Here is a 27,547-nt window from a genome sequence, read left to right on the forward strand (position 1 = left end):
AACCAAAGTGGAACTTTGCTTAAGCTCCGCCCCTTGGACAAAAATTGCCAAAGATAACACTTCTACAAAAAAAAAGGCAATCCCTAACAAAAATAGTAAGATGAATTTAAGAGCAAATAAAAACAAGGGCAAACAGAGGGACAAAATCGAATCCCTTTACATCGTGTAGGACTGGTGAGGCGTTGAGAGCTGGTTGGAGACACCGTGCTGGACCTTGCAGATAAACCAATTAAAAGCAAATGCAAAAACTGCTCCAGGTGAGGCTTGAACTCACAACCTCGGCATTGCTCAACAGATACTGCCTTATAAGTACCGCGCGCTAACCGATTGCGCCACTGGAGCAAGTCGCTTGCTCTGTTACTGCTGTGTTTTCACCCAAACCTGCGCTGTCAAAGTGTTCTCAAGTCTCTTCTTATGAGTTGAATGCAAGTTTCATGTGGCAATTTCATAATCGTACAGATATATTCACTAAAGTGAGAATTGTCCAGAATTTAAAGTGAATTTTAAAATCAAGGCCAACGCAGCTGAACCGAAGGCGTAGGTAACTTGGAGAAAATTTTCCACTTGGGCCTTTAAATTGAAATACACTTGGAATTCCTGATCATTTTCACTTTAATGAATAACCCTGTTGGGTTTTACACAACTGCTTGTCTCCATGATTAAACCTCACATCATCTCATCAGTGAATAAAACTGTACATTTGGGGTCTGCTAAATTTGAGTGCCATGCTCAAGATCAACCACCTTAGACATGCTGGTGCACCCCAGATGGGACTTGAACCCACAATCCCTGGCTTAGGAGGCCAGTGCCTTATCCATTAGGCCACTGGGGCTTGATGTGTAAATTTCTTTTAACTGTTAAAAAAAAAACAAAAAAAAACCAGAAGCTTGTCTTAGTATCCACACACAATAAGCTCAGTGTCTGTAACAATATCATTTCTCTTGCACCTACAGTGTCACACAGCCAATAGGCAAGGTTCTTTAAGATAGTGAAACTCTTTAGTTTTCGTTTGTTTGTAAACGGAAAAAAGATGCGCATCGTGGTGGCAGCACAGTTTAAGAAAACTCAGGTCATAAAAATGGAATGTTCCAACCATTGAACAAGAGGGCTGCAAAGGCAAAACAAGTACGACATGCAAATTTTTCTTTTCAATTTTCTTTTCCTTATACCCCTTGTATCTTCTTCTATCCACCTTACCATTTGCCTCGATCTATATTTATCATGTTTTCTCCCTTGCGCCGACTCTCAATATTTGGGCACAGCTATTTTGTTCTCCTCTGTCCGTGGTGTATGCAGTTTGTCCTTTAGTTGGATTCTTTTCACTGATGGATTGTCAGTAAATCCGCTTAGCAACCAAAGTGGAACTTTGCTTAAGCTCCGCCCCTTGGACAAAAATTGCCAAAGATAACACTTCTACAAAAAAAAGGCAATCCCTGACAAAAATAGTAAGATGAATTTAAGAGCAAATAAAAACAAGGGCAAACAGAGGGACAAAATCGAATCCCTTTACATCGTGTATGACTGGTGAGGCGTTGAGAGCTGGTTGGAGACACCGTGCTGGACCTTGCAGATAAACCAATTAAAAGCAAATGCAAAAACTGCTCCAGGTGAGGCTTGAACACACAACCTCGGCATTGCTCAACAGATACTGCCTTATAAGTACCGCGCGCTAACCGATTGCGCCACTAGAGCAAGTCGCTTGTTCTGCTTCTGCTGTGTTTTCACCCAAACCTGCGCTGTCAAAGTGTTCTCAAGTCTCTTCTTAGGAGTTGAATGCAAGTTTCATGTGGCAATTTCATAATCGTACAGATATATTCACTAAAGTGAGAATTGTCCAGAATTTAAAAAGAATTTTAAAATCAAGTCCAACGCAGCTGAACCGAAGGCGTAGGTAACTTGGCGAAAATTTTCCACTTGGGACTTTAAATTGAAATACACTTGGAATTCCTGATCATTTACACTTTAGTGAATAACCCTGTTGGGTTTACAGAACTGCTTGTCTCCATGATTAAACCTCACACAACTGCTTGTCTCCATGATTAAACCTCACATCATCTCATCAGTGAATAAAACTGTACATTTGGGGTCTGCTAAATTTGAGTGCCATGCTCAAGATCAACAACCTTAGACATGCTGGTGCACCCCAGATGGGACTTGAACCCACAATCCCTGGCTTAGGAGGCCAGTGCCTTATCCATTAGGCCACTGGGGCTTGATGTGTAAATTTATTTTAACTATTAAAAAAAAACAAAAAAAACAGAAGCTTGTCTTAGTATCCACACACAATAAGCTCAGTGTCTGTAACAATATTATTTCTCTTGCACCTACAGTGTCACACAGCCAATAGGCAAGGTTCTTTAAGATAGTGAAACTCTTTAGTTTTCGTTTGTTTGTAAACGGAAAAAAGATGCGCATCGTGGTGGCAGCACAGTTTAAGAAAACTCAGGTCATAAAAATGGAATGTTCCAACCATTGAACAAGAGGGCTGCAAAGGCAAAACAAGTACGACATGCACATTTTTCTTTTCAATTTTCTTTTCCTTATACCCCTTGTATCTTCTTCTATCCACCTTACCACTTGCCTCGATCTATATTTATCATGTTTTCTCCCTTGCGCCGACTCTCAATATTTGGGCACAGCTATTTTGTTCTCCTCTGTCCGTGGTGTATGCAGTTTGTCCTTTAGTTGGATTCTTTTCACTGATGGATTGTCAGTAAATCCGCTTAGCAACCAAAGTGGAACTTTGCTTAAGCTCCGCCCCTTGGACAAAAATTGCCAAAGATAACACTTCTACAAAAAAAAAGGCAATCCCTAACAAAAATAGTAAGATGAATTTAAGAGCAAATAAAAACAAGGGCAAACAGAGGGACAAAATCGAATCCCTTTACATCGTGTAGGACTGGTGAGGCGTTGAGAGCTGGTTGGAGACACCGTGCTGGACCTTGCAGATAAACCAATTAAAAGCAAATGCAAAAACTGCTCCAGGTGAGGCTTGAACTCACAACCTCGGCATTGCTCAACAGATACTGCCTTATAAGTACCGCGCGCTAACCGATTGCGCCACTGGAGCAAGTCGCTTGCTCTGTTACTGCTGTGTTTTCACCCAAACCTGCGCTGTCAAAGTGTTCTCAAGTCTCTTCTTATGAGTTGAATGCAAGTTTCATGTGGCAATTTCATAATCGTACAGATATATTCACTAAAGTGAGAATTGTCCAGAATTTAAAGTGAATTTTAAAATCAAGGCCAACGCAGCTGAACCGAAGGCGTAGGTAACTTGGAGAAAATTTTCCACTTGGGCCTTTAAATTGAAATACACTTGGAATTCCTGATCATTTTCACTTTAATGAATAACCCTGTTGGGTTTTACACAACTGCTTGTCTCCATGATTAAACCTCACATCATCTCATCAGTGAATAAAACTGTACATTTGGGGTCTGCTAAATTTGAGTGCCATGCTCAAGATCAACCACCTTAGACATGCTGGTGCACCCCAGATGGGACTTGAACCCACAATCCCTGGCTTAGGAGGCCAGTGCCTTATCCATTAGGCCACTGGGGCTTGATGTGCAAATTTCTTTTAACTGTTAAAAAAAAACCAAAAAAAACAGAAGCTTGTCTTAGTATCCACACACAATAAGCTCAGTGTCTGTAACAATATCATTTCTCTTGCACCTACAGTGTCACACAGCCAATAGGCAAGGTTCTTTAAGATAGTGAAACTCTTTAGTTTTCGTTTGTTTGTAAACGGAAAAAAGATGCGCATCGTGGTGGCAGCACAGTTTAAGAAAACTCAGGTCATAAAAATGGAATGTTCCAACCATTGAACAAGAGGGCTGCAAAGGCAAAACAAGTACGACATGCACATTTTTCTTTTCAATTTTCTTTTCCTTATACCCCTTGTATCTTCTTCTATCCACCTTACCACTTGCCTCGATCTATATTTATCATGTTTTCTCCCTTGCGCCGACTCTCAATATTTGGGCACAGCTATTTTGTTCTCCTCTGTCCGTGGTGTATGCAGTTTGTCCTTTAGTTGGATTCTTTTCACTGATGGATTGTCAGTAAATCCGCTTAGCAACCAAAGTGGAACTTTGCTTAAGCTCCGCCCCTTGGACAAAAATTGCCAAAGATAACACTTCTACAAAAAAAAAGGCAATCCCTAACAAAAATAGTAAGATGAATTTAAGAGCAAATAAAAACAAGGGCAAACAGAGGGACAAAATCGAATCCCTTTACATCGTGTAGGACTGGTGAGGCGTTGAGAGCTGGTTGGAGACACCGTGCTGGACCTTGCAGATAAACCAATTAAAAGCAAATGCAAAAACTGCTCCAGGTGAGGCTTGAACTCACAACCTCGGCATTGCTCAACAGATACTGCCTTATAAGTACCGCGCGCTAACCGATTGCGCCACTGGAGCAAGTCGCTTGCTCTGTTACTGCTGTGTTTTCACCCAAACCTGCGCTGTCAAAGTGTTCTCAAGTCTCTTCTTATGAGTTGAATGCAAGTTTCATGTGGCAATTTCATAATCGTACAGATATATTCACTAAAGTGAGAATTGTCCAGAATTTAAAGTGAATTTTAAAATCAAGGCCAACGCAGCTGAACCGAAGGCGTAGGTAACTTGGAGAAAATTTTCCACTTGGGCCTTTAAATTGAAATACACTTGGAATTCCTGATCATTTTCACTTTAATGAATAACCCTGTTGGGTTTTACACAACTGCTTGTCTCCATGATTAAACCTCACATCATCTCATCAGTGAATAAAACTGTACATTTGGGGTCTGCTAAATTTGAGTGCCATGCTCAAGATCAACCACCTTAGACATGCTGGTGCACCCCAGATGGGACTTGAACCCACAATCCCTGGCTTAGGAGGCCAGTGCCTTATCCATTAGGCCACTGGGGCTTGATGTGCAAATTTCTTTTAACTGTTAAAAAAAAACCAAAAAAAACAGAAGCTTGTCTTAGTATCCACACACAATAAGCTCAGTGTCTGTAACAATATCATTTCTCTTGCACCTACAGTGTCACACAGCCAATAGGCAAGGTTCTTTAAGATAGTGAAACTCTTTAGTTTTCGTTTGTTTGTAAACGGAAAAAAGATGCGCATCGTGGTGGCAGCACAGTTTAAGAAAACTCAGGTCATAAAAATGGAATGTTCCAACCATTGAACAAGAGGGCTGCAAAGGCAAAACAAGTACGACATGCACATTTTTCTTTTCAATTTTCTTTTCCTTATACCCCTTGTATCTTCTTCTATCCACCTTACCACTTGCCTCGATCTATATTTATCATGTTTTCTCCCTTGCGCCGACTCTCAATATTTGGGCACAGCTATTTTGTTCTCCTCTGTCCGTGGTGTATGCAGTTTGTCCTTTAGTTGGATTCTTTTCACTGATGGATTGTCAGTAAATCCGCTTAGCAACCAAAGTGGAACTTTGCTTAAGCTCCGCCCCTTGGACAAAAATTGCCAAAGATAACACTTCTACAAAAAAAAAGGCAATCCCTAACAAAAATAGTAAGATGAATTTAAGAGCAAATAAAAACAAGGGCAAACAGAGGGACAAAATCGAATCCCTTTACATCGTGTAGGACTGGTGAGGCGTTGAGAGCTGGTTGGAGACACCGTGCTGGACCTTGCAGATAAACCAATTAAAAGCAAATGCAAAAACTGCTCCAGGTGAGGCTTGAACTCACAACCTCGGCATTGCTCAACAGATACTGCCTTATAAGTACCGCGCGCTAACCGATTGCGCCACTGGAGCAAGTCGCTTGCTCTGTTACTGCTGTGTTTTCACCCAAACCTGCGCTGTCAAAGTGTTCTCAAGTCTCTTCTTATGAGTTGAATGCAAGTTTCATGTGGCAATTTCATAATCGTACAGATATATTCACTAAAGTGAGAATTGTCCAGAATTTAAAGTGAATTTTAAAATCAAGGCCAACGCAGCTGAACCGAAGGCGTAGGTAACTTGGAGAAAATTTTCCACTTGGGCCTTTAAATTGAAATACACTTGGAATTCCTGATCATTTTCACTTTAATGAATAACCCTGTTGGGTTTTACACAACTGCTTGTCTCCATGATTAAACCTCACATCATCTCATCAGTGAATAAAACTGTACATTTGGGGTCTGCTAAATTTGAGTGCCATGCTCAAGATCAACCACCTTAGACATGCTGGTGCACCCCAGATGGGACTTGAACCCACAATCCCTGGCTTAGGAGGCCAGTGCCTTATCCATTAGGCCACTGGGGCTTGATGTGCAAATTTCTTTTAACTGTTAAAAAAAACCCAAAAAAAACAGAAGCTTGTCTTAGTATCCACACACAATAAGCTCAGTGTCTGTAACAATATCATTTCTCTTGCACCTACAGTGTCACACAGCCAATAGGCAAGGTTCTTTAAGATAGTGAAACTCTTTAGTTTTCGTTTGTTTGTAAACGGAAAAAAGATGCGCATCGTGGTGGCAGCACAGTTTAAGAAAACTCAGGTCATAAAAATGGAATGTTCCAACCATTGAACAAGAGGGCTGCAAAGGCAAAACAAGTACGACATGCAAATTTTTCTTTTCAATTTTCTTTTCCTTATACCCCTTGTATCTTCTTCTATCCACCTTACCATTTGCCTCGATCTATATTTATCATGTTTTCTCCCTTGCGCCGACTCTCAATATTTGGGCACAGCTATTTTGTTCTCCTCTGTCCGTGGTGTATGCAGTTTGTCCTTTAGTTGGATTCTTTTCACTGATGGATTGTCAGTAAATCCGCTTAGCAACCAAAGTGGAACTTTGCTTAAGCTCCGCCCCTTGGACAAAAATTGCCAAAGATAACACTTCTACAAAAAAAAGGCAATCCCTGACAAAAATAGTAAGATGAATTTAAGAGCAAATAAAAACAAGGGCAAACAGAGGGACAAAATCGAATCCCTTTACATCGTGTATGACTGGTGAGGCGTTGAGAGCTGGTTGGAGACACCGTGCTGGACCTTGCAGATAAACCAATTAAAAGCAAATGCAAAAACTGCTCCAGGTGAGGCTTGAACTCACAACCTCGGCATTGCTCAACAGATACTGCCTTATAAGTACCGCGCGCTAACCGATTGCGCCACTAGAGCAAGTCGCTTGTTCTGCTTCTGCTGTGTTTTCACCCAAACCTGCGCTGTCAAAGTGTTCTCAAGTCTCTTCTTATGAGTTGAATGCAACTTTCATGTGGCAATTTCATAATCGTACAGATATATTCACTAAAGTGAGAATTGTCCAGAATTTAAAGTGAATTTTAAAATCAAGGCCAACGCAGCTGAACCGAAGGCGTAGGTAACTTGGAGAAAATCTTCCACTTGGGCCTTTAAATTGAAATACACTTGGAATTTTATTAAAGACACGGAGGCTCCTATTATGCTTCTCTTTCTTTTATTTTCCCTCAGCAGCGAAGAGAGAAATGAGTGAAAAGAGAAAAAACATATCATTAACATATATACATATTCAACATATTCCACAGTGCTACATAAGGGAACCTCCCCCTTTCAGTATATAAGGTGTAGCACTCTCTTCCTCTTCCTCTTTCTTCGCTGCTCCCTCAGACCAGCTAAGTACATTTTATTGACTATATCATTCTGCTGTCATTTACCTACACTGCCTGCAGTTTTTCTGCAGGGCTTGTTTATGTTTAATCTATTCCTATATATACTACTTACTCTATCCTTTGGGGGTGGGCTCTTGCCCCTCTTCACCCTGGGCTGTTTTTGACCTGACCCGTTTTCACCCGGGTCCCTGGGCTCTTCTGTGCCCCTGGCTGTCTCCCCACCCCACCCTTGTCGTTTTCGGCAACCTTAGAATCCCGCCAACGTTGTTCCCCGGCGGTTTCTCATCCTCTCCGGTTCCGCCGCGGGCGCGTTCTGCGCATGCGCGGACACTCGCGGCGGCCATTTTCTTGGTTTCCTGTCGCCGATAGTGCCGGCGGCCATTTTAAGCCTCATTACTCGGCGTTTTTTGCTCCGAGGAGGCTGCTTGATCCCTGCTCCTGCTCCTACCGGGTATTTTCTCTCCTGCTCTGTCCTTTGTGCGTGGGTTAAGCAATCCAGCACCTGTCTCTATCCTTAGCCTTAGACACTACTCAGTTTGTGATTATGCAGTCTGCCTGTGGTGATTTGAGTCCCCACCCTGCCCCCCCTAGGGGTACCACAGCATCTGATTCCCAGGCTGACTCCAACCTTATAGGTTCTGAGGAGTTTCAAACCCTCCTGGACACCACTATGTCCACCTCCATTAACAAGGCCATTTCCTCGGCCATGGGAGCTATGTCCTCTAGTATCTCCCTGTCCATCTCTCAGGCCCTTAGGCAGGCCCTCCCCGCCCAGTCTGGCATAGGACCCTCTCCCAGCTACCCTGAAGGGACTAGCCCAGGGCGCAAGGCGCCTGCCAAACGCAAACACTCTGCTGACCCTCCCCACACCCAGGTAAAGCCTGGTTTGAATGACACGCCTCAGGCTGTCGATGATGGCGCGCAACAACCGCGCAGTAGAGCTACTGGCCGGGCTACGGCGGCCAGAGAATGGAAACGGGCACGTGCCCATGATTTATTGTCCGATTCGGACGAGGATGGGGACGAGGAGTCAGACAACCAGTTCTCGGATCCCTACGGGGACGAGGTTTCAGGGGACGATGACCTCCCAGGGTCACAATTCCCTTCCAGGCAAACTCAGGCCAAAACCCTTTCAGGGGCCCATGATGCAGAGCTAACCTCTGACGATAAGGATGCCCTGGCTTTTGACCCAGACAACCTCAGGCACCCTCGCTCCGCGGAATGGGAGCCTGCGACCCATATAGCCCGATACCTGGCCCTTAGGGTCCGGAAATCCCTCTCACAGGAGGGTCGGAACAAGCTGAGGGCGGAATGCCCCCGCCCGATCATACCCGATGCGGTAGCCAAGACCCCTGAGGTAGACCCCCAGATTGTACAATTTCTGGGCAAGTCGGGTTGGAAACCCAAAAAGGGCCTGGACTACTCCATGCGTAACTGTCAGGACAAGTTCCTTGACACCCTGGGCCCGGTCACCAAATTGTATGAGCTGCTAGAGACGGCTCAGTCTAGTGGGGCTCCAGTAGACTTTGAGGTGGCGTTCGGCTGGCTCCAACGCCTAATTTGTATGATAGGCAACGCCAACACGGCTATGTCAACGGAGCGCAGGAAAGCCATCCTGCTTAAGATTGAGCCCAAGCTCGCAAGCATGGCCTCCAATGAGCCCGGTGCCTCCGCAAAAGGCCTTCTATTTGGAGAGTCCTTCGTAAAGGACCTGGGGTCTTACGTTAAGACATTCACGGCTTTGGACAAGGCCCAATCCTCCATTAAGCGGGTATTTAGCCCAAAGGTTTTTGGCGGGGCCGGTAGAGGTAGGAGCCGTCTACCCGGCCGCAACCCCCGGGGTTTCTCAAGACCGGGCAGAGGCTCCTTCAACCAACAGAGACCGACCCAGGAACGGTCCTTCACCCCATTCTTCCCCTCACGAGGACGGGCTTGGCATACCCGCGGCAGTCGAGGAGCACCCACGGGAAAACGCCCTTATGGTGAGTACCATGTTTCCCCTTTCTTCCCATATACAGGTAGGGGGCAGGCTGACCCGGTTCACCCGGGCATGGTCACTTATCACGTCAGACAGTTGGGTGTTACAGACGATAGAGGGCTACCACCTAGAACTGACCGCTTCCCCCATTCAGACCTCTCCCCCAAGGGCGATTCACATGCCATCTGCACACTTAGATCTCATCTCTACGGAGATCAGGGAATTACAGGCCAAGAAGGCCATAGAGGAGGTCCCTCTAGACACACCGGGTTTCGTAAGCAACCTTTTTCTAGTGCCCAAAAAAGGAGGCGGGGTACGCCCGGTTATCAACCTACGGCCCCTGAATGCCTTCATACAATACCGGCACTTCAAGATGGAGGGCATTCATTGCCTCAGAGACCTGCTCCTACCCGGAGACTGGATGGTCAAATTAGATTTGCAAGACGCTTACCTAACGATCCCAGTAGCCTCAATTCACAGGAACCTACTCCAGTTCTGCTGGGAAGGCAAGAAGTGGCGTTTCACATGCCTACCTTTCGGTCTGTCCTCCGCCCCATGGTGTTTCACGAAAGTACTAAAACCAGTGGTAGCCTTCCTCAGATTGCACGGAGTCCGTCTTATCATTTACCTGGACGACATCCTCATACTCTCCGGGACTCGATCCCTCTTACTAGAACACTTGGGGTGGGCCCTACACCTCATACAGAACCTAGGCTTCCTTGTAAACTGGAAGAAGTCGGTTCTGATCCCCTCTCAACAAATGGAATTCCTCGGATTCCGTATCGACTCTGTACTACAAGTTCTCTGCCTCCCAGCGGAGAAGATGTCCAACATCAAGAGGGAAATACGGAAACTTATGCGACGGCCGGACATTTCCCTGCACCAACTGGCACGGGTCATCGGCCTGTTGGCAGCCTCTATCCAGGCGATTTTCCCAGGTCCGCTACACTACAGAGCCTTACAACGGCTCAAAGCGGCCTGCCTGAGAAGTGGCCACTCGTACGAATCTCACATTTCCCTAGACACGGAGTCGAGGGAGGAACTGAACTGGTGGCTAACCCACATGGAGGCTTGGAACGGCCGAGCGATCTTCGGGTCCACTCCAGATCTGGTGATCGAATCGGACGCCAGCTTACATGGTTGGGGCGCGCGCTGCGGCAATATATCCACAGGAGGCAGGTGGTCCACGGAGGAGTCCTTCTTACACATAAACTCTCTGGAACTGCTGGCGGCCTCGTTCGCCATTCGCAGTCTGTCTCCCAGAGGCATCTCATGCTCGATTCTTCTCAAGCTGGACAATGTCTCAGCAGTACGATACATAAACCATCTAGGAGGAACCAGGTCCCGCATCCTAGCGGTTTTGGCCAGAGACTTCTGGAATTACTGCTTACAGAACAGCGTGTCCGTTACCGCGGAACACATCCCGGGCCTAGACAACTACACCGCGGATTGGAACTCCCGCTACTTGAGGGACTCGGGAGATTGGAGACTGCTACCGAAAGTATTCCGCAGAATCTCGTCCCTGTGGGGACCTTTGAGCACGGACCTGTTCGCATCCAGACTCAACACACAACTACCGAAGTTCTGCAGCTGGCGACCAGACCCGGAAGCCATAGCGACAGACGCTTTCCTCCAAGATTGGTCCGAGGGCAGGGCTTACGCCTTCCCACCGTTCAATCTGATTGCTCGTTGTCTGGCGCACCTCCGACGCTTCAAGAGCTCATTGGTACTGATAGCCCCGTGCTGGAGATCTCAACCTTGGTTCCCACACCTACTGGAGATGGCGATAGACCACCCACGGCTACTGCCGGACCATCCATCTCTACTGACCAACCCGGACGGGGAGAACCACTCCCTGGTGGAACAGGGCCTTCTCCGCCTCATGGCATGGCTCCTTTCCGGGGACCCTGGGAAATCACGGAAGTTTCGAACACGACTATGCAACTCCTGGCAAACGCATGGGCACCTGGTACACGACAAGCTTATGCTGCAGCATGGCGACAGTGGGCCAATTGGTGCTTGGGACGATCACTGGATCCGATATCAGCCCCTGTGACGTCGGTACTAGATTTCCTTACGCACCTGTTCGAGTCAGGCAAGGCCTTCCGCACGGTCAATGTTTTCCGCTCGGCCATCTCAGCCGGGCACGACCAGGTGGACGGCCTCCCACTGGGGCAGAATCCTCTAATTTGTCATTTGCTCAAGGGAGTCCGTTTCTCACGTCCCCCCACGTCCAGATACGGGTCCTTCTGGGACGTCAACTGTGTGTTCAGACTCCTAGATGGCTGGCCCACCAACGTGGATCTTTCACTTAAACAATTATCGGCAAAACTACTGATGCTGCTCTGCCTTCTATCCTGCAAACGGGTATCTGATGTGAGAGCCTTGGACTGGCGAGCACGTACATTCACCCCGGAGGGGGTGTCGTTCGATATCTCACGAAGAACGAAGTCGGCCACCAAACAGGTCTGCTATCCACGGATACCGTGCTTACCTAACTTATGCCCAATAGCGTGCCTAAAAGAATACGAGTCTCGCACCTCTGCACTGCGCCCGTCCAATGACGGCCCTCTGTTCATCTCCCTGAAGAAACCCCATCTACCGGTATCCACGCCGACGCTGGCACGATGGATCAAATGGCTGTTAGCTACGGCCGGGGTTGACGTCTCTGTTTTCTCATCACACTCTGTTAGAGGCGCCATGGCCTCTAAAGCATCGGCGGCCGGATGCCGCTTGGAAGACATTCTGAAGGCTGCAGATTGGTCTACGGAATCCACATTCAGGAACTTTTACTTTAGACCGATACAACATTTTTCAGATAAAGTTATTGCTCAGCTTTGAACAAGCATAATAGGAGCCTCCGTGTCTTTAATAAAATTCCTAGATTTTACTAGTAGCATGACGTAAAGTCATGATTTTATTAATGACACGGAGGCGAGTATTATTCCCTCCCTCCCTCCCTAGGTTGGAGGTGGTGATATGTCTTCTTTTACAACCTGTTTATCTGGACTGACTACGACTTACATCTTTAGGACGGGTCTTCCTGGCCCATATTCTATTTAGTTATGTTTTATTATTTGACGTTTCTGTCTTTCAGGCTTAGTTTACATTAGCTTTAATTGATCATGATCGTCACGTATTTAATGTTATGTCTATTTTGTATGACATTTATTTCCTTTTCAGAAGTCAAATTACTAAATATACTGGAAAATGTTACACCCAGTTGTAAGTTGAGATTTTACCATATTTCTCCTCTCTTTTTTAGCATGATTCCAAATACCAATGGAAATAACAGGAGCTTCAAGGTTGGCTCCACATTCCCAGGAAGATATGTTCAGCTTCCCGAGTTTACAGTTCAAATTCAAGTTCTGGTTCGGTTTACGGGTCTTCGGATCGCTACGAAAGAGGAAGAGGAAGAGAGTGCTACACCTTATATACTGAAAGGGGGAGGTTCCCTTATGTAGCACTGTGGAATATGTTGAATATGTATATATGTTAATGATATGTTTTTTCTCTTTTCACTCATTTCTCTCTTCGCTGCTGAGGGAAAATAAAAGAAAGATAAGCATAATAGGAGCCTCCGTGTCATTAATAAAATCATGACTTTACGTCATGCTACTAGTAAAATCTAGGAATTCCTGATCATTTTCACTTTAGTGAATAACCCTGTTGGGTTTTACACAACTGCTTGTATCCATGATTAAACCTCACACAACTGCTTGTCTCCATGATTAAACCTCACATCATCTCATCAGTGAATAAAACTGTACATTTGGGGTCTGCTAAATTTGAGTGCCATGCTCAAGATCAACCACCTTAGACATGCTGGTGCACCCCAGATGGGACTTGAACCCACAATCCCTGGCTTAGGAGGCCAGTGCCTTATCCATTAGGCCACTGGGGCTTGATGTGTAAATTTCTTTTAACTGTTAAATATAAAAAAAAAAAAACCAGAAGCTTGTCTTAGTATCCACACACAATAAGCTCAGTGTCTGTAACAATATCATTTCTCTTGCACCTACAGTGTCACACAGCCAATAGGCAAGGTTCTTTAAGATAGTGAAACTCTTTAGTTTTCGTTTGTTTGTAAACGGAAAAAAGATGCGCATCGTGGTGGCAGCACAGTTTAAGAAAACTCAGGTCATAAAATGTTCCAACCATTGAACAAGAGGGCTGCAAAGGCAAAACAAGTACGACATGCAAATCTTTCTTTTCAATTTTCTTTTCCTTATACCCCTTGTATCTTCTTCTATCCACCTTACCACTTGCCTCGATCTATATTTATCATGTTTTCTCCCTTGCGCCGACTCTCAATATTTGGGCACAGCTATTTTGTTCTCCTCTGTCCGTGGTGTATGCAGTTTGTCCTTTAGTTGGATTCTTTTCACTGATGGATTGTCAGTAAATCCGCTTAGCAACCAAAGTGGAACTTTGCTTAAGCTCCGCCCCTTGGACAAAAATTGCCAAAGATAACACTTCTACAAAAAAAAGGCAATCCCTAACAAAAATAGTAAGATGAATTTAAGAGCAAATAAAAACAAGGGCAAACAGAGGGACAAAATCGAATCCCTTTACATCGTGTAGGACTGGTGAGGCGTTGAGAGCTGGTTGGAGACACCGTGCTGGACCTTGCAGATAAACCAATTAAAAGCAAATGCAAAAACTGCTCCAGGTGAGGCTTGAACTCACAACCTCAGCATTGCTCAACAGATACTGCCTTATAAGTACCGCGCGCTAACCGATTGCGCCACTAGAGCAATTTGCTTGTTCTGCCTCTGCTGTGTTTTCACCCAAACCTGCGCTGTCAAAGTGTTCTCAAGTCTCTTCTTAGGAGTTGAATGCAAGTTTCATGTGGCAATTTCATAATCGTACAGATATATTCACTAAAGTGAGAATTGTCCAGAATTTAAAGTGAATTTTAAAATCAAGGCCAACGCAGCTGAACCGAAGGCGTAGGTAACTTGGAGAAAATTTTCCACTTGGGCCTTTAACCTGCCTGGCGGTATTCCCGAGCGTGACTCGGGGTTAATTTTCGCTGCCAGAAGCGGTAACCCCGAGTCACGCTCGGGGTAGATAAGATTTACTTACCTCCGCCGCGATCCGCTTCGGGAGGACTGCCTCACAGCCCAGGCAGCCCTCCCACGGCAAATCAGGCCCCCGGGGGCCATGTGATCGGATCACATGGCCCTCTATAGCTGGCTGTGGATCTGCCAGCAGGGGGACTGTTTGAAATATCAGACAGTCCCCCTGCTGGTGGGAAGTATAAAAAAAATAAAAAAAAGACAAGTGTAAAAACAAATTAAATATATTTTTATATATATATATATATATATATATAATATGTATATATATTATATATATAATAGATGTACATATATATATATTATATATAAATACGTATAATTAAAATAATAAATTAATAAAATAATAAAATAAATAAATAAAATATTGAAACAAAATTTAATATAAATTATATATGCATATGTAATTTCATTCTAACTGTATTTTGTTATTAATATATATATATATCGGTAACAAAATACACTTAGAATTACATTCTATATATATCTATATATATATATATATTTATATAAAATACAAATAAGCGCAAATATATATATATAGATAAATACATATAATTACATAAAAGATTACATTAGTATACACGTAGAATTTAAATACCTATAAATGCACATATATTAAAATTCTACATGTATATTTAAATAATCTTTTAACGTAATTTGATTGACATGCCTGACATGGGGGCGGAACTGGGCGGGTAATTCAAATGCAAAAAAATGGTACCGCTTTTGGTACAAAATTCCTGACATAATCATACCGCCAGGGAGGTTAAATTGAAATACACTTGGAATTCCTGATCATTTTCACTTTAGTGAATAACCCTGTTGGGTTTACACAACTGCTTGTATCCATGATTAAACCTCACACAACTGCTTGTCTCCATGATTAAACCTCACATCATCTCATCAGTGAATAAAACTGTACATTTGGGGTCTGCTAAATTTGAGTGCCATGCTCAAGATCAACCACCTTAGACATGCTGGTGCATCCCAGATGGGACTTGAACCCACAATCCCTGGCTTAGGAGGCCAGTGCCTTATCCATTAGGCCACTGGGGCTTGATGTGTAAATTTCTTTTTACTGTTAAAAAACAAAAAACAAAAAACAGAAGCTTGTCTTAGTATCCACACACAATAAGCTCAGTGTCTGTAACAATATCATTTCTCTTGCACCTACAGTGTCACACAGCCAATAGGCAAGGTTCTTTAAGATAGTGAAACTCTTTAGTTTTCGTTTGTTTGTAAACGGAAAAAAGATGCGCATCGTGGTGGCAGCACAGTTTAAGAAAACTCAGGTCATAAAAATGAAATGTTCCAACCATTGAACAAGAGGGCTGCAAAGGCAAAACAAGTACGACATGCACATTTTTCTTTTCAATTTTCTTTTCCTTATACCCCTTGTATCTTCTTCTATTTACCTTACCACTTGCCTCGATCTATATTTATCATGTTTTCTCCCTTGCGCCGACTCTCAATATTTGGGCACAGCTATTTTGTTCTCCTCTGTCCGTGGTGTATGCAGTTTGTCCTTTAGTTGGATTCTTTTCACTGATGGATTGTCAGTAAATCCGCTTAGCAACCAAAGTGGAACTTTGCTTAAGCTCCGCCCCTTGGACACAAATTGCCAAAGATAACACTTCTACTAAAAAAAAGGCAATCCCTAACAAAAATAGTAAGATGAATTTAAGAGCAAATAAAAACAAGGGCAAACAGAGGGACAAAATCGAATCCCTTTACATCGTGTAGGACTGGTGAGGCGTTGAGAGCTGGTTGGAGACACCGTGCTGGACCTTGCAGATAAACCAATTAAAAGCAAATGCAAAAACTGCTCCAGGTGAGGCTTGAACTCACAACCTCGGCATTGCTCAACAGATACTGCCTTATAAGTACCGCGCGCTAACCGATTGCGCCACTAGAGCAAGTCGCTTGTTCTGCTTCTGCTGTGTTTTCACCCAAACCTGCGCTGTCAAAGTGTTCTCAAGTCTCTTCTTAGGAGTTGAATGCAAGTTTCATGTGGCAATTTCATAATCGTACAGATATATTCACTAAAGTGAGAATTGTCCAGAATTTAAAAAGAATTTTAAAATCAAGTCCAACGCAGCTGAACCGAAGGCGTAGGTAACTTGGCGAAAATTTTCCACTTGGGACTTTAAATTGAAATACACTTGGAATTCCTGATCATTTACACTTTAGTGAATAACCCTGTTGGGTTTACAGAACTGCTTGTCTCCATGATTAAACCTCACACAACTGCTTGTCTCCATGATTAAACCTCACACAACTGCTTGTCTCCATGATTAAACCTCACATCATCTCATCAGTGAATAAAACTGTACATTTGGGGTCTGCTAAATTTGAGTGCCATGCTCAAGATCAACAACCTTAGACATGCTGGTGCACCCCAGATGGGACTTGAACCCACAATCCCTGGCTTAGGAGGCCAGTGCCTTATCCATTAGGCCACTGGGGCTTGATGTGTAAATTTATTTTAACTATTAAAAAAAAACAAAAAAAACAGAAGCTTGTCTTAGTATCCACACACAATAAGCTCAGTGTCTGTAACAATATTATTTCTCTTGCACCTACAGTGTCACACAGCCAATAGGCAAGGTTCTTTAAGATAGTGAAACTCTTTAGTTTTCGTTTGTTTGTAAACGGAAAAAAGATGCGCATCGTGGTGGCAGCACAGTTTAAGAAAACTCAGGTCATAAAAATGGAATGTTCCAACCATTGAACAAGAGGGCTGCAAAGGCAAAACAAGTACGACATGCACATTTTTCTTTTCAATTTTCTTTTCCTTATACCCCTTGTATCTTCTTCTATCCACCTTACCACTTGCCTCGATCTATATTTATCATGTTTTCTCCCTTGCGCCGACTCTCAATATTTGGGCACAGCTATTTTGTTCTCCTCTGTCCGTGGTGTATGCAGTTTGTCCTTTAGTTGGATTCTTTTCACTGATGGATTGTCAGTAAATCCGCTTAGCAACCAAAGTGGAACTTTGCTTAAGCTCCGCCCCTTGGACAAAAATTGCCAAAGATAACACTTCTACAAAAAAAAAGGCAATCCCTAACAAAAATAGTAAGATGAATTTAAGAGCAAATAAAAACAAGGGCAAACAGAGGGACAAAATCGAATCCCTTTACATCGTGTAGGACTGGTGAGGCGTTGAGAGCTGGTTGGAGACACCGTGCTGGACCTTGCAGATAAACCAATTAAAAGCAAATGCAAAAACTGCTCCAGGTGAGGCTTGAACTCACAACCTCGGCATTGCTCAACAGATACTGCCTTATAAGTACCGCGCGCTAACCGATTGCGCCACTAGAGCAAGTCGCTTGTTCTGCCTCTGCTGTGTTTTCACCCAAACCTGCGCTGTCAAAGTGTTCTCAAGTCTCTTCTTAGGAGTTGAATGCAAGTTTCATGTGGCAATTTCATAATCTTACAGATATATTCACTAAAGTGAGAATTGTCCAGAATTTAAAGTGAATTTTAAAATCAAGGCCAACGCAGCTGAACCGAAGGCGTAGGTAACTTGGAGAAAATTTGCCACTTGGGCCTTTAAATTGAAATACACTTGGAATTCCTGATCATTCTCACTTTAGTGAATAACCCTGTTGGGTTTACACAACTGCTTGTCTCCAAGATTAAACCTCACACAACTGCTTGTCTCCATGATTAAACCTCACATCATCTCATCAGTGAATAAAACTGTACATTTGGGGTCTGCTAAATTTGAGTGCCATGCTCAAGTTCAACCACCTTAGACATGCTGGTGCACCCCAGATGGGACTAGAACCCACAATCCCTGGCTTAGGAGGCCAGTGCCTTATCCATTAGGCCACTGGGGCTTGATGTGTAAATTTCTTTTAACTGTTAAAAAAAAAAAAAAAAAAAACCAGAAGCTTGTCTTAGTATCCACACACAATAAGCTCAGTGTCTGTAACAATATCATTTCTCTTGCACCTACAGTGTCACACAGCCAATAGGCAAGGTTCTTTAAGATAGTGAAACTCTTTAGTTTTCGTTTGTTTGTAAACGGAAAAAAGATGCGCATCGTGGTGGCAGCACAGTTTAAGAAAACTCAGGTCATAAAAATGGAATGTTCCAACCATTGAACAAGAGGGCTGCAAAGGCAAAACAAGTACGACATGCAAATCTTTCTTTTCAATTTTCTTTTCCTTATACCCCTTGTATCTTCTTCTATCCACCTTACCACTTGCCTCGATCTATATTTATCATGTTTTCTCCCTTGCGCCGACTCTCAATATTTGGGCACAGCTATTTTGTTCTCCTCTGTCCGTGGTGTATGCAGTTTGTCCTTTAGTTGGATTCTTTTCACTGATGGATTGTCAGTAAATCCGCTTAGCAACCAAAGTGGAACTTTGCTTAAGCTCCGCCCCTTGGACACAAATTGCCAAAGATAACACTTCTACTAAAAAAAAGGCAATCCCTAACAAAAATAGTAAGATGAATTTAAGAGCAAATAAAAACAAGGGCAAACAGAGGGACAAAATCGAATCCCTTTACATCGTGTAGGACTGGTGAGGCGTTGAGAGCTGGTTGGAGACACCGTGCTGGACCTTGCAGATAAACCAATTAAAAGCAAATGCAAAAACTGCTCCAGGTGAGGCTTGAACTCACAACCTCGGCATTGCTCAACAGATACTGCCTTATAAGTACCGCGCGCTAACCGATTGCACCACCAGAGCAAGTCGCTTGCTCTGTTACTGCCGTGTTTTCACCCAAACCTGCGCTGTCAAAGTGTTCTCAAGTCTCTTCTTATGAGTTGAATGCAAGTTTCATGTGGCAATTTCATAATCGTACAGATATATTCACTAAAGTGAGAATTGTCCAGAATTTAAAGTGAATTTTAAAATCAAGGCCAACGCAGCTGAACCGAAGGCGTAAGTAACTTGGAGAAAATTTTCCACTTGGGCCTTTAAATTGAAATACACTTGGAATTCCTGATCATTTTCACTTTAGTGAATAACCCTGTTGGGTTTTACACAACTGCTTGTATCCATGATTAAACCTCACACAACTGCTTGTCTCCATGATTAAACCTCACATCATCTCATCAGTGAATAAAACTGTACATTTGGGGTCTGCTAAATTTGAGTGCCATGCTCAAGATCAACCACCTTAGACATGCTGGTGCACCCCAGATGGGACTTGAACCCACAATCCCTGGCTTAGGAGGCCAGTGCCTTATCCATTAGGCCACTGGGGCTTGATGTGTAAATTTCTTTTTACTGTTAAAAAACAAAAAACAAAAAACAGAAGCTTGTCTTAGTATCCACACACAATAAGCTCAGTGTCTGTAACAATATCATTTCTCTTGCACCTACAGTGTCACACAGCCAATAGGCAAGGTTCTTTAAGATAGTGAAACTCTTTAGTTTTCGTTTGTTTGTAAACGGAAAAAAGATGCGCATCGTGGTGGCAGCACAGTTTAAGAAAACTCAGGTCATAAAAATGAAATGTTCCAACCATTGAACAAGAGGGCTGCAAAGGCAAAACAAGTACGACATGCACATTTTTCTTTTCAATTTTCTTTTCCTTATACCCCTTGTATCTTCTTCTATCCACCTTACCACTTGCCTCGATCTATATTTATCATGTTTTCTCCCTTGCGCCGACTCTCAATATTTGGGCACAGCTATTTTGTTCTCCTCTGTCCGTGGTGTATGCAGTTTGTCCTTTAGTTGGATTCTTTTCACTGATGGATTGTCAGTAAATCCGCTTAGCAACCAAAGTGGAACTTTGCTTAAGCTCCGCCCCTTGGACACAAATTGCCAAAGATAACACTTCTACTAAAAAAAAGGCAATCCCTAACAAAAATAGTAAGATGAATTTAAGAGCAAATAAAAACAAGGGCAAACAGAGGGACAAAATCGAATCCCTTTACATCCTGTAGGACTGGTGAGGCATTGAGAGCTGGTTGGAGACACCGTGCTGGACCTTGCAGATAAACCAATTAAAAGCAAATGCAAAAACTGCTCCAGGTGAGTCTTGAACTCACAACCTCAGCATTGCTCAACAGATACTGCCTTATAAGTACCGCGCGCTAACCGATTGCGCCACTGGAGCAAGTCGCTTGCTCTGTTACTGCTGTGTTTTCACCCAAACCTGCGCTGTCAAAGTGTTCTCAAGTCTCTTCTTATGAGTTGAATGCAAGTTTCATGTGGCAATTTCATAATCGTACAGATATATTCACTAAAGTGAGAATTGTCCAGAATTTAAAGTGAATTTTAAAATCAAGGCCAACGCAGCTGAACCGAAGGCGTAGGTAACTTGGAGAAAATTTTCCACTTGGGCCTTTAAATTGAAATACACTTGGAATTCCTGATCATTTTCACTTTAATGAATAACCCTGTTGGGTTTTACACAACTGCTTGTCTCCATGATTAAACCTCACATCATCTCATCAGTGAATAAAACTGTACATTTGGGGTCTGCTAAATTTGAGTGCCATGCTCAAGATCAACCACCTTAGACATGTTGGTGCACCCCAGATGGGACTTGAACTGACAATCCCTGGCTTAGGAGGCCAGTGCCTTATCCATTAGGCCACTGGGGCTTGATGTGTAAATTTCTTTTTACTGTTAAAAAACAAAAAACAAAAAACAGAAGCTTGTCTTAGTATCCACACACAATAAGCTCAGTGTCTGTAACAATATCATTTCTCTTGCACCTACAGTGTCACACAGCCAATAGGCAAGGTTCTTTAAGATAGTGAAACTCTTTAGTTTTCGTTTGTTTGTAAACGGAAAAAAGATGCGCATCGTGGTGGCAGCACAGTTTAAGAAAACTCAGGTCATAAAAATGAAATGTTCCAACCATTGAACAAGAGGGCTGCAAAGGCAAAACAAGTACGACATGCACATTTTTCTTTTCAATTTTCTTTTCCTTATACCCCTTGTATCTTCTTCTATCCACCTTACCACTTGCCTCGATCTATATTTATCATGTTTTCTCCCTTGCGCCGACTCTCAATATTTGGGCACAGCTATTTTGTTCTCCTCTGTCCGTGGTGTATGCAGTTTGTCCTTTAGTTGGATTCTTTTCACTGATGGATTGTCAGTAAATCCGCTTAGCAACCAAAGTGGAACTTTGCTTAAGCTCCGCCCCTTGGACACAAATTGCCAAAGATAACACTTCTACAAAAAAAAAGGCAATCCCTAACAAAAATAGTAAGATGAATTTAAGAGCAAATAAAAACAAGGGCAAACAGAGGGACAAAATCGAATCCCTTTACATCGTGTAGGACTGGTGAGGCATTGAGAGCTGGTTGGAGACACCGTGCTGGACCTTGCAGATAAACCAATTAAAAGCAAATGCAAAAACTGCTCCAGGTGAGGCTTGAACTCACAACCTCGGCATTGCTCAACAGATACTGCCTTATAAGTACCGCGCGCTAACCGATTGCGCCACTGGAGCAAGTCGCTTGCTCTGTTACTGCTGTGTTTTCACCCAAACCTGCGCTGTCAAAGTGTTCTCAAGTCTCTTCTTATGAGTTGAATGCAAGTTTCATGTGGCAATTTCATAATCGTACAGATATATTCACTAAAGTGAGAATTGTCCAGAATTTAAAGTGAATTTTAAAATCAAGGCCAACGCAGCTGAACCGAAGGCGTAGGTAACTTGGAGAAAATTTTCCACTTGGGCCTTTAAATTGAAATACACTTGGAATTCCTGATCATTTTCACTTTAATGAATAACCCTGTTGGGTTTTACACAACTGCTTGTCTCCATGATTAAACCTCACATCATCTCATCAGTGAATAAAACTGTACATTTGGGGTCTTCTAAATTTGAGTGCCATGCTCAAGATCAACCACCTTAGACATGCTGGTGCACCCCAGATGGGACTTGAACCCACAATCCCTGGCTTAGGAGGCCAGTGCCTTATCCATTAGGCCACTGGGGCTTGATGTGTAAATTTCCTTTTACTGTTAAAAAACAAAAAACAAAAAACAGAAGCTTGTCTTAGTATCCACACACAATAAGCTCAGTGTCTGTAACAATATCATTTCTCTTGCACCTACAGTGTCACACAGCCAATAGGCAAGGTTCTTTAAGATAGTGAAACTCTTTAGTTTTCGTTTGTTTGTAAACGGAAAAAAGATGCGCATCGTGGTGGCAGCACAGTTTAAGAAAACTCAGGTCATAAAAATGAAATGTTCCAACCATTGAACAAGAGGGCTGCAAAGGCAAAACAAGTACGACATGCACATTTTTCTTTTCAATTTTCTTTTCCTTATACCCCTTGTATCTTCTTCTATCCACCTTACCACTTGCCTCGATCTATATTTATCATGTTTTCTCCCTTGCGCCGACTCTCAATATTTGGGCACAGCTATTTTGTTCTCCTCTGTCCGTGGTGTATGCAGTTTGTCCTTTAGTTGGATTCTTTTCACTGATGGATTGTCAGTAAATCCGCTTAGCAACCAAAGTGGAACTTTGCTTAAGCTCCGCCCCTTGGACACAAATTGCCAAAGATAACACTTCTACTAAAAAAAAGGCAATCCCTAACAAAAATAGTAAGATGAATTTAAGAGCAAATAAAAACAAGGGCAAACAGAGGGACAAAATCGAATCCCTTTACATCGTGTAGGACTGGTGAGGCATTGAGAGCTGGTTGGAGACACCGTGCTGGACCTTGCAGATAAACCAATTAAAAGCAAATGCAAAAACTGCTCCAGGTGAGGCTTGAACTCACAACCTCGGCATTGCTCAACAGATACTGCCTTATAAGTACCGCGCGCTAACCGATTGCGCCACTGGAGCAAGTCACTTGCTCTGTTACTGCTGTGTTTTCACCCAAACCTGCGCTGTCAAAGTGTTCTCAAGTCTCTTCTTATGAGTTGAATGCAAGTTTCATGTGGCAATTTCATAATCGTACAGATATATTCACTAAAGTGAGAATTGTCCAGAATTTAAAGTGAATTTTAAAATCAAGGCCAACGCAGCTGAACCGAAGGCGTAGGTAACTTGGAGAAAATTTTCCACTTGGGCCTTTAAATTGAAATACACTTGGAATTCCTGATCATTTTCACTTTAGTGAATAACCCTGTTGGGTTTTACACAAATGCTTGTATCCATGATTAAACCTCACACAACTGCTTGTCTCCATGATTAAACCTCACATCATCTCATCAGTGAATAAAACTGTACATTTGGGGTCTGCTAAATTTGAGTGCCATGCTCAAGATCAACCACCTTAGACATGCTGGTGCACCCCAGATGGGACTTGAACCCACAATCCCTGGCTTAGGAGGCCAGTGCCTTATCCATTAGGCCACTGGGGCTTGATGTGTAATTTCTTTTTACTGTTAAAAAACAAAAAACAGAAGCTTGTCTTAGTATCCACACACAATAAGCTCAGTGTCTGTAACAATATCATTTCTCTTGCACCTACAGTGTCACACAGCCAATAGGCAAGGTTCTTTAAGATAGTGAAACTCTTTAGTTTTCGTTTGTTTGTAAACGGAAAAAAGATGCGCATCGTGGTGGCAGCACAGTTTAAGAAAACTCAGGTCATAAAAATGAAATGTTCCAACCATTGAACAAGAGGGCTGCAAAGGCAAAACAAGTACGACATGCACATTTTTCTTTTCAATTTTCTTTTCCTTATACCCCTTGTATCTTCTTCTATCCACCTTACCACTTGCCTCGATCTATATTTATCATGTTTTCTCCCTTGCGCCGACTCTCAATATTTGGGCACAGCTATTTTGTTCTCCTCTGTCCGTGGTGTATGCAGTTTGTCCTTTAGTTGGATTCTTTTCACTGATGGATTGTCAGTAAATCCGCTTAGCAACCAAAGTGGAACTTTGCTTAAGCTCCGCCCCTTGGACACAAATTGCCAAAGATAACACTTCTACTAAAAAAAAGGCAATCCCTAACAAAAATAGTAAGATGAATTTAAGAGCAAATAAAAACAAGGGCAAACAGAGGGACAAAATCGAATCCCTTTACATCGTGTAGGACTGGTGAGGCATTGAGAGCTGGTTGGAGACACCGTGCTGGACCTTGCAGATAAACCAATTAAAAGCAAATGCAAAAACTGCTCCAGGTGAGGCTTGAACTCACAACCTCGGCATTGCTCAACAGATACTGCCTTATAAGTACCGCGCGCTAACCGATTGCGCCACTGGAGCAAGTCGCTTGCTCTGTTACTGCTGTGTTTTCACCCAAACCTGCGCTGTCAAAGTGTTCTCAAGTCTCTTCTTATGAGTTGAATGCAAGTTTCATGTGGCAATTTCATAATCGTACAGATATATTCACTAAAGTGAGAATTGTCCAGAATTTAAAGTGAATTTTAAAATCAAGGCCAACGCAGCTGAACCGAAGGCGTAGGTAACTTGGAGAAAATTTTCCACTTGGGCCTTTAAATTGAAATACACTTGGAATTCCTGATCATTTTCACTTTAGTGAATAACCCTGTTGGGTTTTACACAACTGCTTGTATCCATGATTAAACCTCACACAACTGCTTGTCTCCATGATTAAACCTCACATCATCTCATCAGTGAATAAAACTGTACATTTGGGGTCTGCTAAATTTGAGTGCCATGCTCAAGATCAACCACCTTAGACATGCTGGTGCACCCCAGATGGGACTTGAACCCACAATCCCTGGCTTAGGAGGCCAGTGCCTTATCCATTAAGCCACTGGGGCTTGATGTGTAATTTCTTATTACTGTTAAAAAACAAAAAACAGAAGCTTGTCTTAGTATCCACACACAATAAGCTCAGTGTCTGTAACAATATCATTTCTCTTGCACCTACAGTGTCACACAGCCAATAGGCAAGGTTCTTTAAGATAGTGAAACTCTTTAGTTTTCGTTTGTTTGTAAACGGAAAAAAGATGCGCATCGTGGTGGCAGCACAGTTTAAGAAAACTCAGGTCATAAAAATGAAATGTTCCAACCATTGAACAAGAGGGCTGCAAAGGCAAAACAAGTACGACATGCACATTTTTCTTTTCAATTTTCTTTTCCTTATACCCCTTGTATCTTCTTCTATCCACCTTACCACTTGCCTCGATCTATATTTATCATGTTTTCTCCCTTGCGCCGACTCTCAATATTTGGGCACAGCTATTTTGTTCTCCTCTGTCCGTGGTGTATGCAGTTTGTCCTTTAGTTGGATTCTTTTCACTGATGGATTGTCAGTAAATCCGCTTAGCAACCAAAGTGGAACTTTGCTTAAGCTCCGCCCCTTGGACACAAATTGCCAAAGATAACACTTCTACTAAAAAAAAGGCAATCCCTAACAAAAATAGTAAGATGAATTTAAGAGCAAATAAAAACAAGGCCACCAGAGGGACAAAATCGAATCCCTTTACATCCTGTAGGACTGGTGAGGCATTGAGAGCTGGTTGGAGACACCGTGCTGGACCTTGCAGATAAACCAATTAAAAGCAAATGCAAAAACTGCTCCAGGTGAGGCTTGAACTCACAACCTCGGCATTGCTCAACAGATACTGCCTTATAAGTACCGCGCGCTAACCGATTGCGCCACTGGAGCAAGTCGCTTGCTCTGTTACTGCTGTGTTTTCACCCAAACCTGCGCTGTCAAAGTGTTCTCAAGTCTCTTCTTATGAGTTGAATGCAAGTTTCATGTGGCAATTTCATAATCGTACAGATATATTCACTAAAGTGAGAATTGTCCAGAATTTAAAGTGAATTTTAAAATCAAGGCCAACGCAGCTGAACCGAAGGCGTAGGTAACTTGGAGAAAATTTTCCACTTGGGCCTTTAAATTGAAATACACTTGGAATTCCTGATCATTTTCACTTTAATGAATAACCCTGTTGGGTTTTACACAACTGCTTGTCTCCATGATTAAACCTCAGATCATCTCATCAGTGAATAAAACTGTACATTTGGGGTCTGCTAAATTTGAGTGCCATGCTCAAGATCAACCACCTTAGACATGCTGGTGCACCCCAGATGGGACTTGAACCCACAATCCCTGGCTTAGGAGGCCAGTGCCTTATCCATTAGGCCACTGGGGCTTGATGTGTAATTTCTTTTTACTGTTAAAAAACAAAAAACAGAAGCTTGTCTTAGTATCCACACACAATAAGCTCAGTGTCTGTAACAATATCATTTCTCTTGCACCTACAGTGTCACACAGCCAATAGGCAAGGTTCTTTAAGATAGTGAAACTCTTTAGTTTTCGTTTGTTTGTAAACGGAAAAAAGATGCGCATCGTGGTGGCAGCACAGTTTAAGAAAACTCAGGTCATAAAAATGAAATGTTCCAACCATTGAACAAGAGGGCTGCAAAGGCAAAACAAGTACGACATGCACATTTTTCTTTTCAATTTTCTTTTCCTTATACCCCTTGTATCTTCTTCTATCCACCTTACCACTTGCCTCGATCTATATTTATCATGTTTTCTCCCTTGCGCCGACTCTCAATATTTGGGCACAGCTATTTTGTTCTCCTCTGTCCGTGGTGTATGCAGTTTGTCCTTTAGTTGGATTCTTTTCACTGATGGATTGTCAGTAAATCCGCTTAGCAACCAAAGTGGAACTTTGCTTAAGCTCTGCCCCTTGGACACAAATTGCCAAAGATAACACTTCTACTAAAAAAAAGGCAATCCCTAACAAAAATAGTAAGATGAATTTAAGAGCAAATAAAAACAAGGGCAAACAGAGGGACAAAATCGAATCCCTTTACATCCTGTAGGACTGGTGAGGCATTGAGAGCTGGTTGGAGACACCGTGCTGGACCTTGCAGATAAACCAATTAAAAGCAAATGCAAAAACTGCTCCAGGTGAGGCTTGAACTCACAACCTCGGCATTGCTCAACAGATACTGCCTTATAAGTACCGCGCGCTAACCGATTGCGCCACTGGAGCAAGTCGCTTGCTCTGTTACTGCTGTGTT

At 43.0% G+C, this 27,547-nt stretch overlaps 30 non-coding genes across 30 annotated transcripts; all 30 read right to left on the reverse strand.

Moving 5' to 3' along the window:
• Window positions 1-249: 249 nt before the first annotated feature.
• TRNAI-UAU (transfer RNA isoleucine (anticodon UAU)) lies at window positions 250-342 on the reverse strand. The gene is given in 2 exon segments: window positions 250-285; window positions 305-342. It is a non-coding gene; the product is annotated as a tRNA-Ile (tRNA).
• Window positions 343-759: 417 nt separating this feature from the next.
• Window positions 760-832, reverse strand: TRNAR-CCU (transfer RNA arginine (anticodon CCU)). The gene has a single exon. It is a non-coding gene; the product is annotated as a tRNA-Arg (tRNA).
• Window positions 833-1,599: 767 nt separating this feature from the next.
• TRNAI-UAU (transfer RNA isoleucine (anticodon UAU)) lies at window positions 1,600-1,692 on the reverse strand. The gene is given in 2 exon segments: window positions 1,600-1,635; window positions 1,655-1,692. It is a non-coding gene; the product is annotated as a tRNA-Ile (tRNA).
• Window positions 1,693-2,139: 447 nt separating this feature from the next.
• On the reverse strand, window positions 2,140-2,212 carry TRNAR-CCU (transfer RNA arginine (anticodon CCU)). Its single transcript has one exon. It is a non-coding gene; the product is annotated as a tRNA-Arg (tRNA).
• Window positions 2,213-2,977: 765 nt separating this feature from the next.
• Window positions 2,978-3,070, reverse strand: TRNAI-UAU (transfer RNA isoleucine (anticodon UAU)). The gene is given in 2 exon segments: window positions 2,978-3,013; window positions 3,033-3,070. It is a non-coding gene; the product is annotated as a tRNA-Ile (tRNA).
• Window positions 3,071-3,487: 417 nt separating this feature from the next.
• TRNAR-CCU (transfer RNA arginine (anticodon CCU)) lies at window positions 3,488-3,560 on the reverse strand. The gene has a single exon. It is a non-coding gene; the product is annotated as a tRNA-Arg (tRNA).
• Window positions 3,561-4,326: 766 nt separating this feature from the next.
• TRNAI-UAU (transfer RNA isoleucine (anticodon UAU)) lies at window positions 4,327-4,419 on the reverse strand. The gene is given in 2 exon segments: window positions 4,327-4,362; window positions 4,382-4,419. It is a non-coding gene; the product is annotated as a tRNA-Ile (tRNA).
• A 417-nt stretch (window positions 4,420-4,836) lies between these two features.
• Window positions 4,837-4,909, reverse strand: TRNAR-CCU (transfer RNA arginine (anticodon CCU)). The gene has a single exon. It is a non-coding gene; the product is annotated as a tRNA-Arg (tRNA).
• Window positions 4,910-5,675: 766 nt separating this feature from the next.
• On the reverse strand, window positions 5,676-5,768 carry TRNAI-UAU (transfer RNA isoleucine (anticodon UAU)). The gene is given in 2 exon segments: window positions 5,676-5,711; window positions 5,731-5,768. It is a non-coding gene; the product is annotated as a tRNA-Ile (tRNA).
• A 417-nt stretch (window positions 5,769-6,185) lies between these two features.
• TRNAR-CCU (transfer RNA arginine (anticodon CCU)) lies at window positions 6,186-6,258 on the reverse strand. Its single transcript has one exon. It is a non-coding gene; the product is annotated as a tRNA-Arg (tRNA).
• Window positions 6,259-7,023: 765 nt separating this feature from the next.
• On the reverse strand, window positions 7,024-7,116 carry TRNAI-UAU (transfer RNA isoleucine (anticodon UAU)). Its single transcript is given in 2 exon segments — window positions 7,024-7,059; window positions 7,079-7,116. It is a non-coding gene; the product is annotated as a tRNA-Ile (tRNA).
• Window positions 7,117-13,392: 6,276 nt separating this feature from the next.
• On the reverse strand, window positions 13,393-13,465 carry TRNAR-CCU (transfer RNA arginine (anticodon CCU)). Its single transcript has one exon. It is a non-coding gene; the product is annotated as a tRNA-Arg (tRNA).
• A 760-nt stretch (window positions 13,466-14,225) lies between these two features.
• TRNAI-UAU (transfer RNA isoleucine (anticodon UAU)) lies at window positions 14,226-14,318 on the reverse strand. Its single transcript is given in 2 exon segments — window positions 14,226-14,261; window positions 14,281-14,318. It is a non-coding gene; the product is annotated as a tRNA-Ile (tRNA).
• Window positions 14,319-15,626: 1,308 nt separating this feature from the next.
• On the reverse strand, window positions 15,627-15,701 carry TRNAR-CCU (transfer RNA arginine (anticodon CCU)). Its single transcript has one exon. It is a non-coding gene; the product is annotated as a tRNA-Arg (tRNA).
• A 767-nt stretch (window positions 15,702-16,468) lies between these two features.
• TRNAI-UAU (transfer RNA isoleucine (anticodon UAU)) lies at window positions 16,469-16,561 on the reverse strand. Its single transcript is given in 2 exon segments — window positions 16,469-16,504; window positions 16,524-16,561. It is a non-coding gene; the product is annotated as a tRNA-Ile (tRNA).
• A 478-nt stretch (window positions 16,562-17,039) lies between these two features.
• Window positions 17,040-17,112, reverse strand: TRNAR-CCU (transfer RNA arginine (anticodon CCU)). Its single transcript has one exon. It is a non-coding gene; the product is annotated as a tRNA-Arg (tRNA).
• Window positions 17,113-17,877: 765 nt separating this feature from the next.
• TRNAI-UAU (transfer RNA isoleucine (anticodon UAU)) lies at window positions 17,878-17,970 on the reverse strand. Its single transcript is given in 2 exon segments — window positions 17,878-17,913; window positions 17,933-17,970. It is a non-coding gene; the product is annotated as a tRNA-Ile (tRNA).
• Window positions 17,971-18,417: 447 nt separating this feature from the next.
• On the reverse strand, window positions 18,418-18,490 carry TRNAR-CCU (transfer RNA arginine (anticodon CCU)). Its single transcript has one exon. It is a non-coding gene; the product is annotated as a tRNA-Arg (tRNA).
• Window positions 18,491-19,258: 768 nt separating this feature from the next.
• TRNAI-UAU (transfer RNA isoleucine (anticodon UAU)) lies at window positions 19,259-19,351 on the reverse strand. Its single transcript is given in 2 exon segments — window positions 19,259-19,294; window positions 19,314-19,351. It is a non-coding gene; the product is annotated as a tRNA-Ile (tRNA).
• A 448-nt stretch (window positions 19,352-19,799) lies between these two features.
• TRNAR-CCU (transfer RNA arginine (anticodon CCU)) lies at window positions 19,800-19,872 on the reverse strand. Its single transcript has one exon. It is a non-coding gene; the product is annotated as a tRNA-Arg (tRNA).
• Window positions 19,873-20,639: 767 nt separating this feature from the next.
• TRNAI-UAU (transfer RNA isoleucine (anticodon UAU)) lies at window positions 20,640-20,732 on the reverse strand. The gene is given in 2 exon segments: window positions 20,640-20,675; window positions 20,695-20,732. It is a non-coding gene; the product is annotated as a tRNA-Ile (tRNA).
• Window positions 20,733-21,989: 1,257 nt separating this feature from the next.
• TRNAI-UAU (transfer RNA isoleucine (anticodon UAU)) lies at window positions 21,990-22,082 on the reverse strand. The gene is given in 2 exon segments: window positions 21,990-22,025; window positions 22,045-22,082. It is a non-coding gene; the product is annotated as a tRNA-Ile (tRNA).
• Window positions 22,083-22,499: 417 nt separating this feature from the next.
• On the reverse strand, window positions 22,500-22,572 carry TRNAR-CCU (transfer RNA arginine (anticodon CCU)). Its single transcript has one exon. It is a non-coding gene; the product is annotated as a tRNA-Arg (tRNA).
• Window positions 22,573-23,339: 767 nt separating this feature from the next.
• TRNAI-UAU (transfer RNA isoleucine (anticodon UAU)) lies at window positions 23,340-23,432 on the reverse strand. Its single transcript is given in 2 exon segments — window positions 23,340-23,375; window positions 23,395-23,432. It is a non-coding gene; the product is annotated as a tRNA-Ile (tRNA).
• Window positions 23,433-23,880: 448 nt separating this feature from the next.
• Window positions 23,881-23,953, reverse strand: TRNAR-CCU (transfer RNA arginine (anticodon CCU)). The gene has a single exon. It is a non-coding gene; the product is annotated as a tRNA-Arg (tRNA).
• Window positions 23,954-24,712: 759 nt separating this feature from the next.
• Window positions 24,713-24,805, reverse strand: TRNAI-UAU (transfer RNA isoleucine (anticodon UAU)). The gene is given in 2 exon segments: window positions 24,713-24,748; window positions 24,768-24,805. It is a non-coding gene; the product is annotated as a tRNA-Ile (tRNA).
• A 448-nt stretch (window positions 24,806-25,253) lies between these two features.
• Window positions 25,254-25,326, reverse strand: TRNAR-CCU (transfer RNA arginine (anticodon CCU)). Its single transcript has one exon. It is a non-coding gene; the product is annotated as a tRNA-Arg (tRNA).
• Window positions 25,327-26,084: 758 nt separating this feature from the next.
• On the reverse strand, window positions 26,085-26,177 carry TRNAI-UAU (transfer RNA isoleucine (anticodon UAU)). Its single transcript is given in 2 exon segments — window positions 26,085-26,120; window positions 26,140-26,177. It is a non-coding gene; the product is annotated as a tRNA-Ile (tRNA).
• Window positions 26,178-26,594: 417 nt separating this feature from the next.
• Window positions 26,595-26,667, reverse strand: TRNAR-CCU (transfer RNA arginine (anticodon CCU)). The gene has a single exon. It is a non-coding gene; the product is annotated as a tRNA-Arg (tRNA).
• A 759-nt stretch (window positions 26,668-27,426) lies between these two features.
• On the reverse strand, window positions 27,427-27,519 carry TRNAI-UAU (transfer RNA isoleucine (anticodon UAU)). Its single transcript is given in 2 exon segments — window positions 27,427-27,462; window positions 27,482-27,519. It is a non-coding gene; the product is annotated as a tRNA-Ile (tRNA).
• Between the last annotated feature and the right edge of the window lie 28 nt (window positions 27,520-27,547).

The sequence above is a fragment of the Pelobates fuscus genome, chromosome 6 (assembly GCF_036172605.1).
Source record: "Pelobates fuscus isolate aPelFus1 chromosome 6, aPelFus1.pri, whole genome shotgun sequence".
NCBI classification, from domain to species: domain Eukaryota; kingdom Metazoa; phylum Chordata; class Amphibia; order Anura; family Pelobatidae; genus Pelobates; species Pelobates fuscus.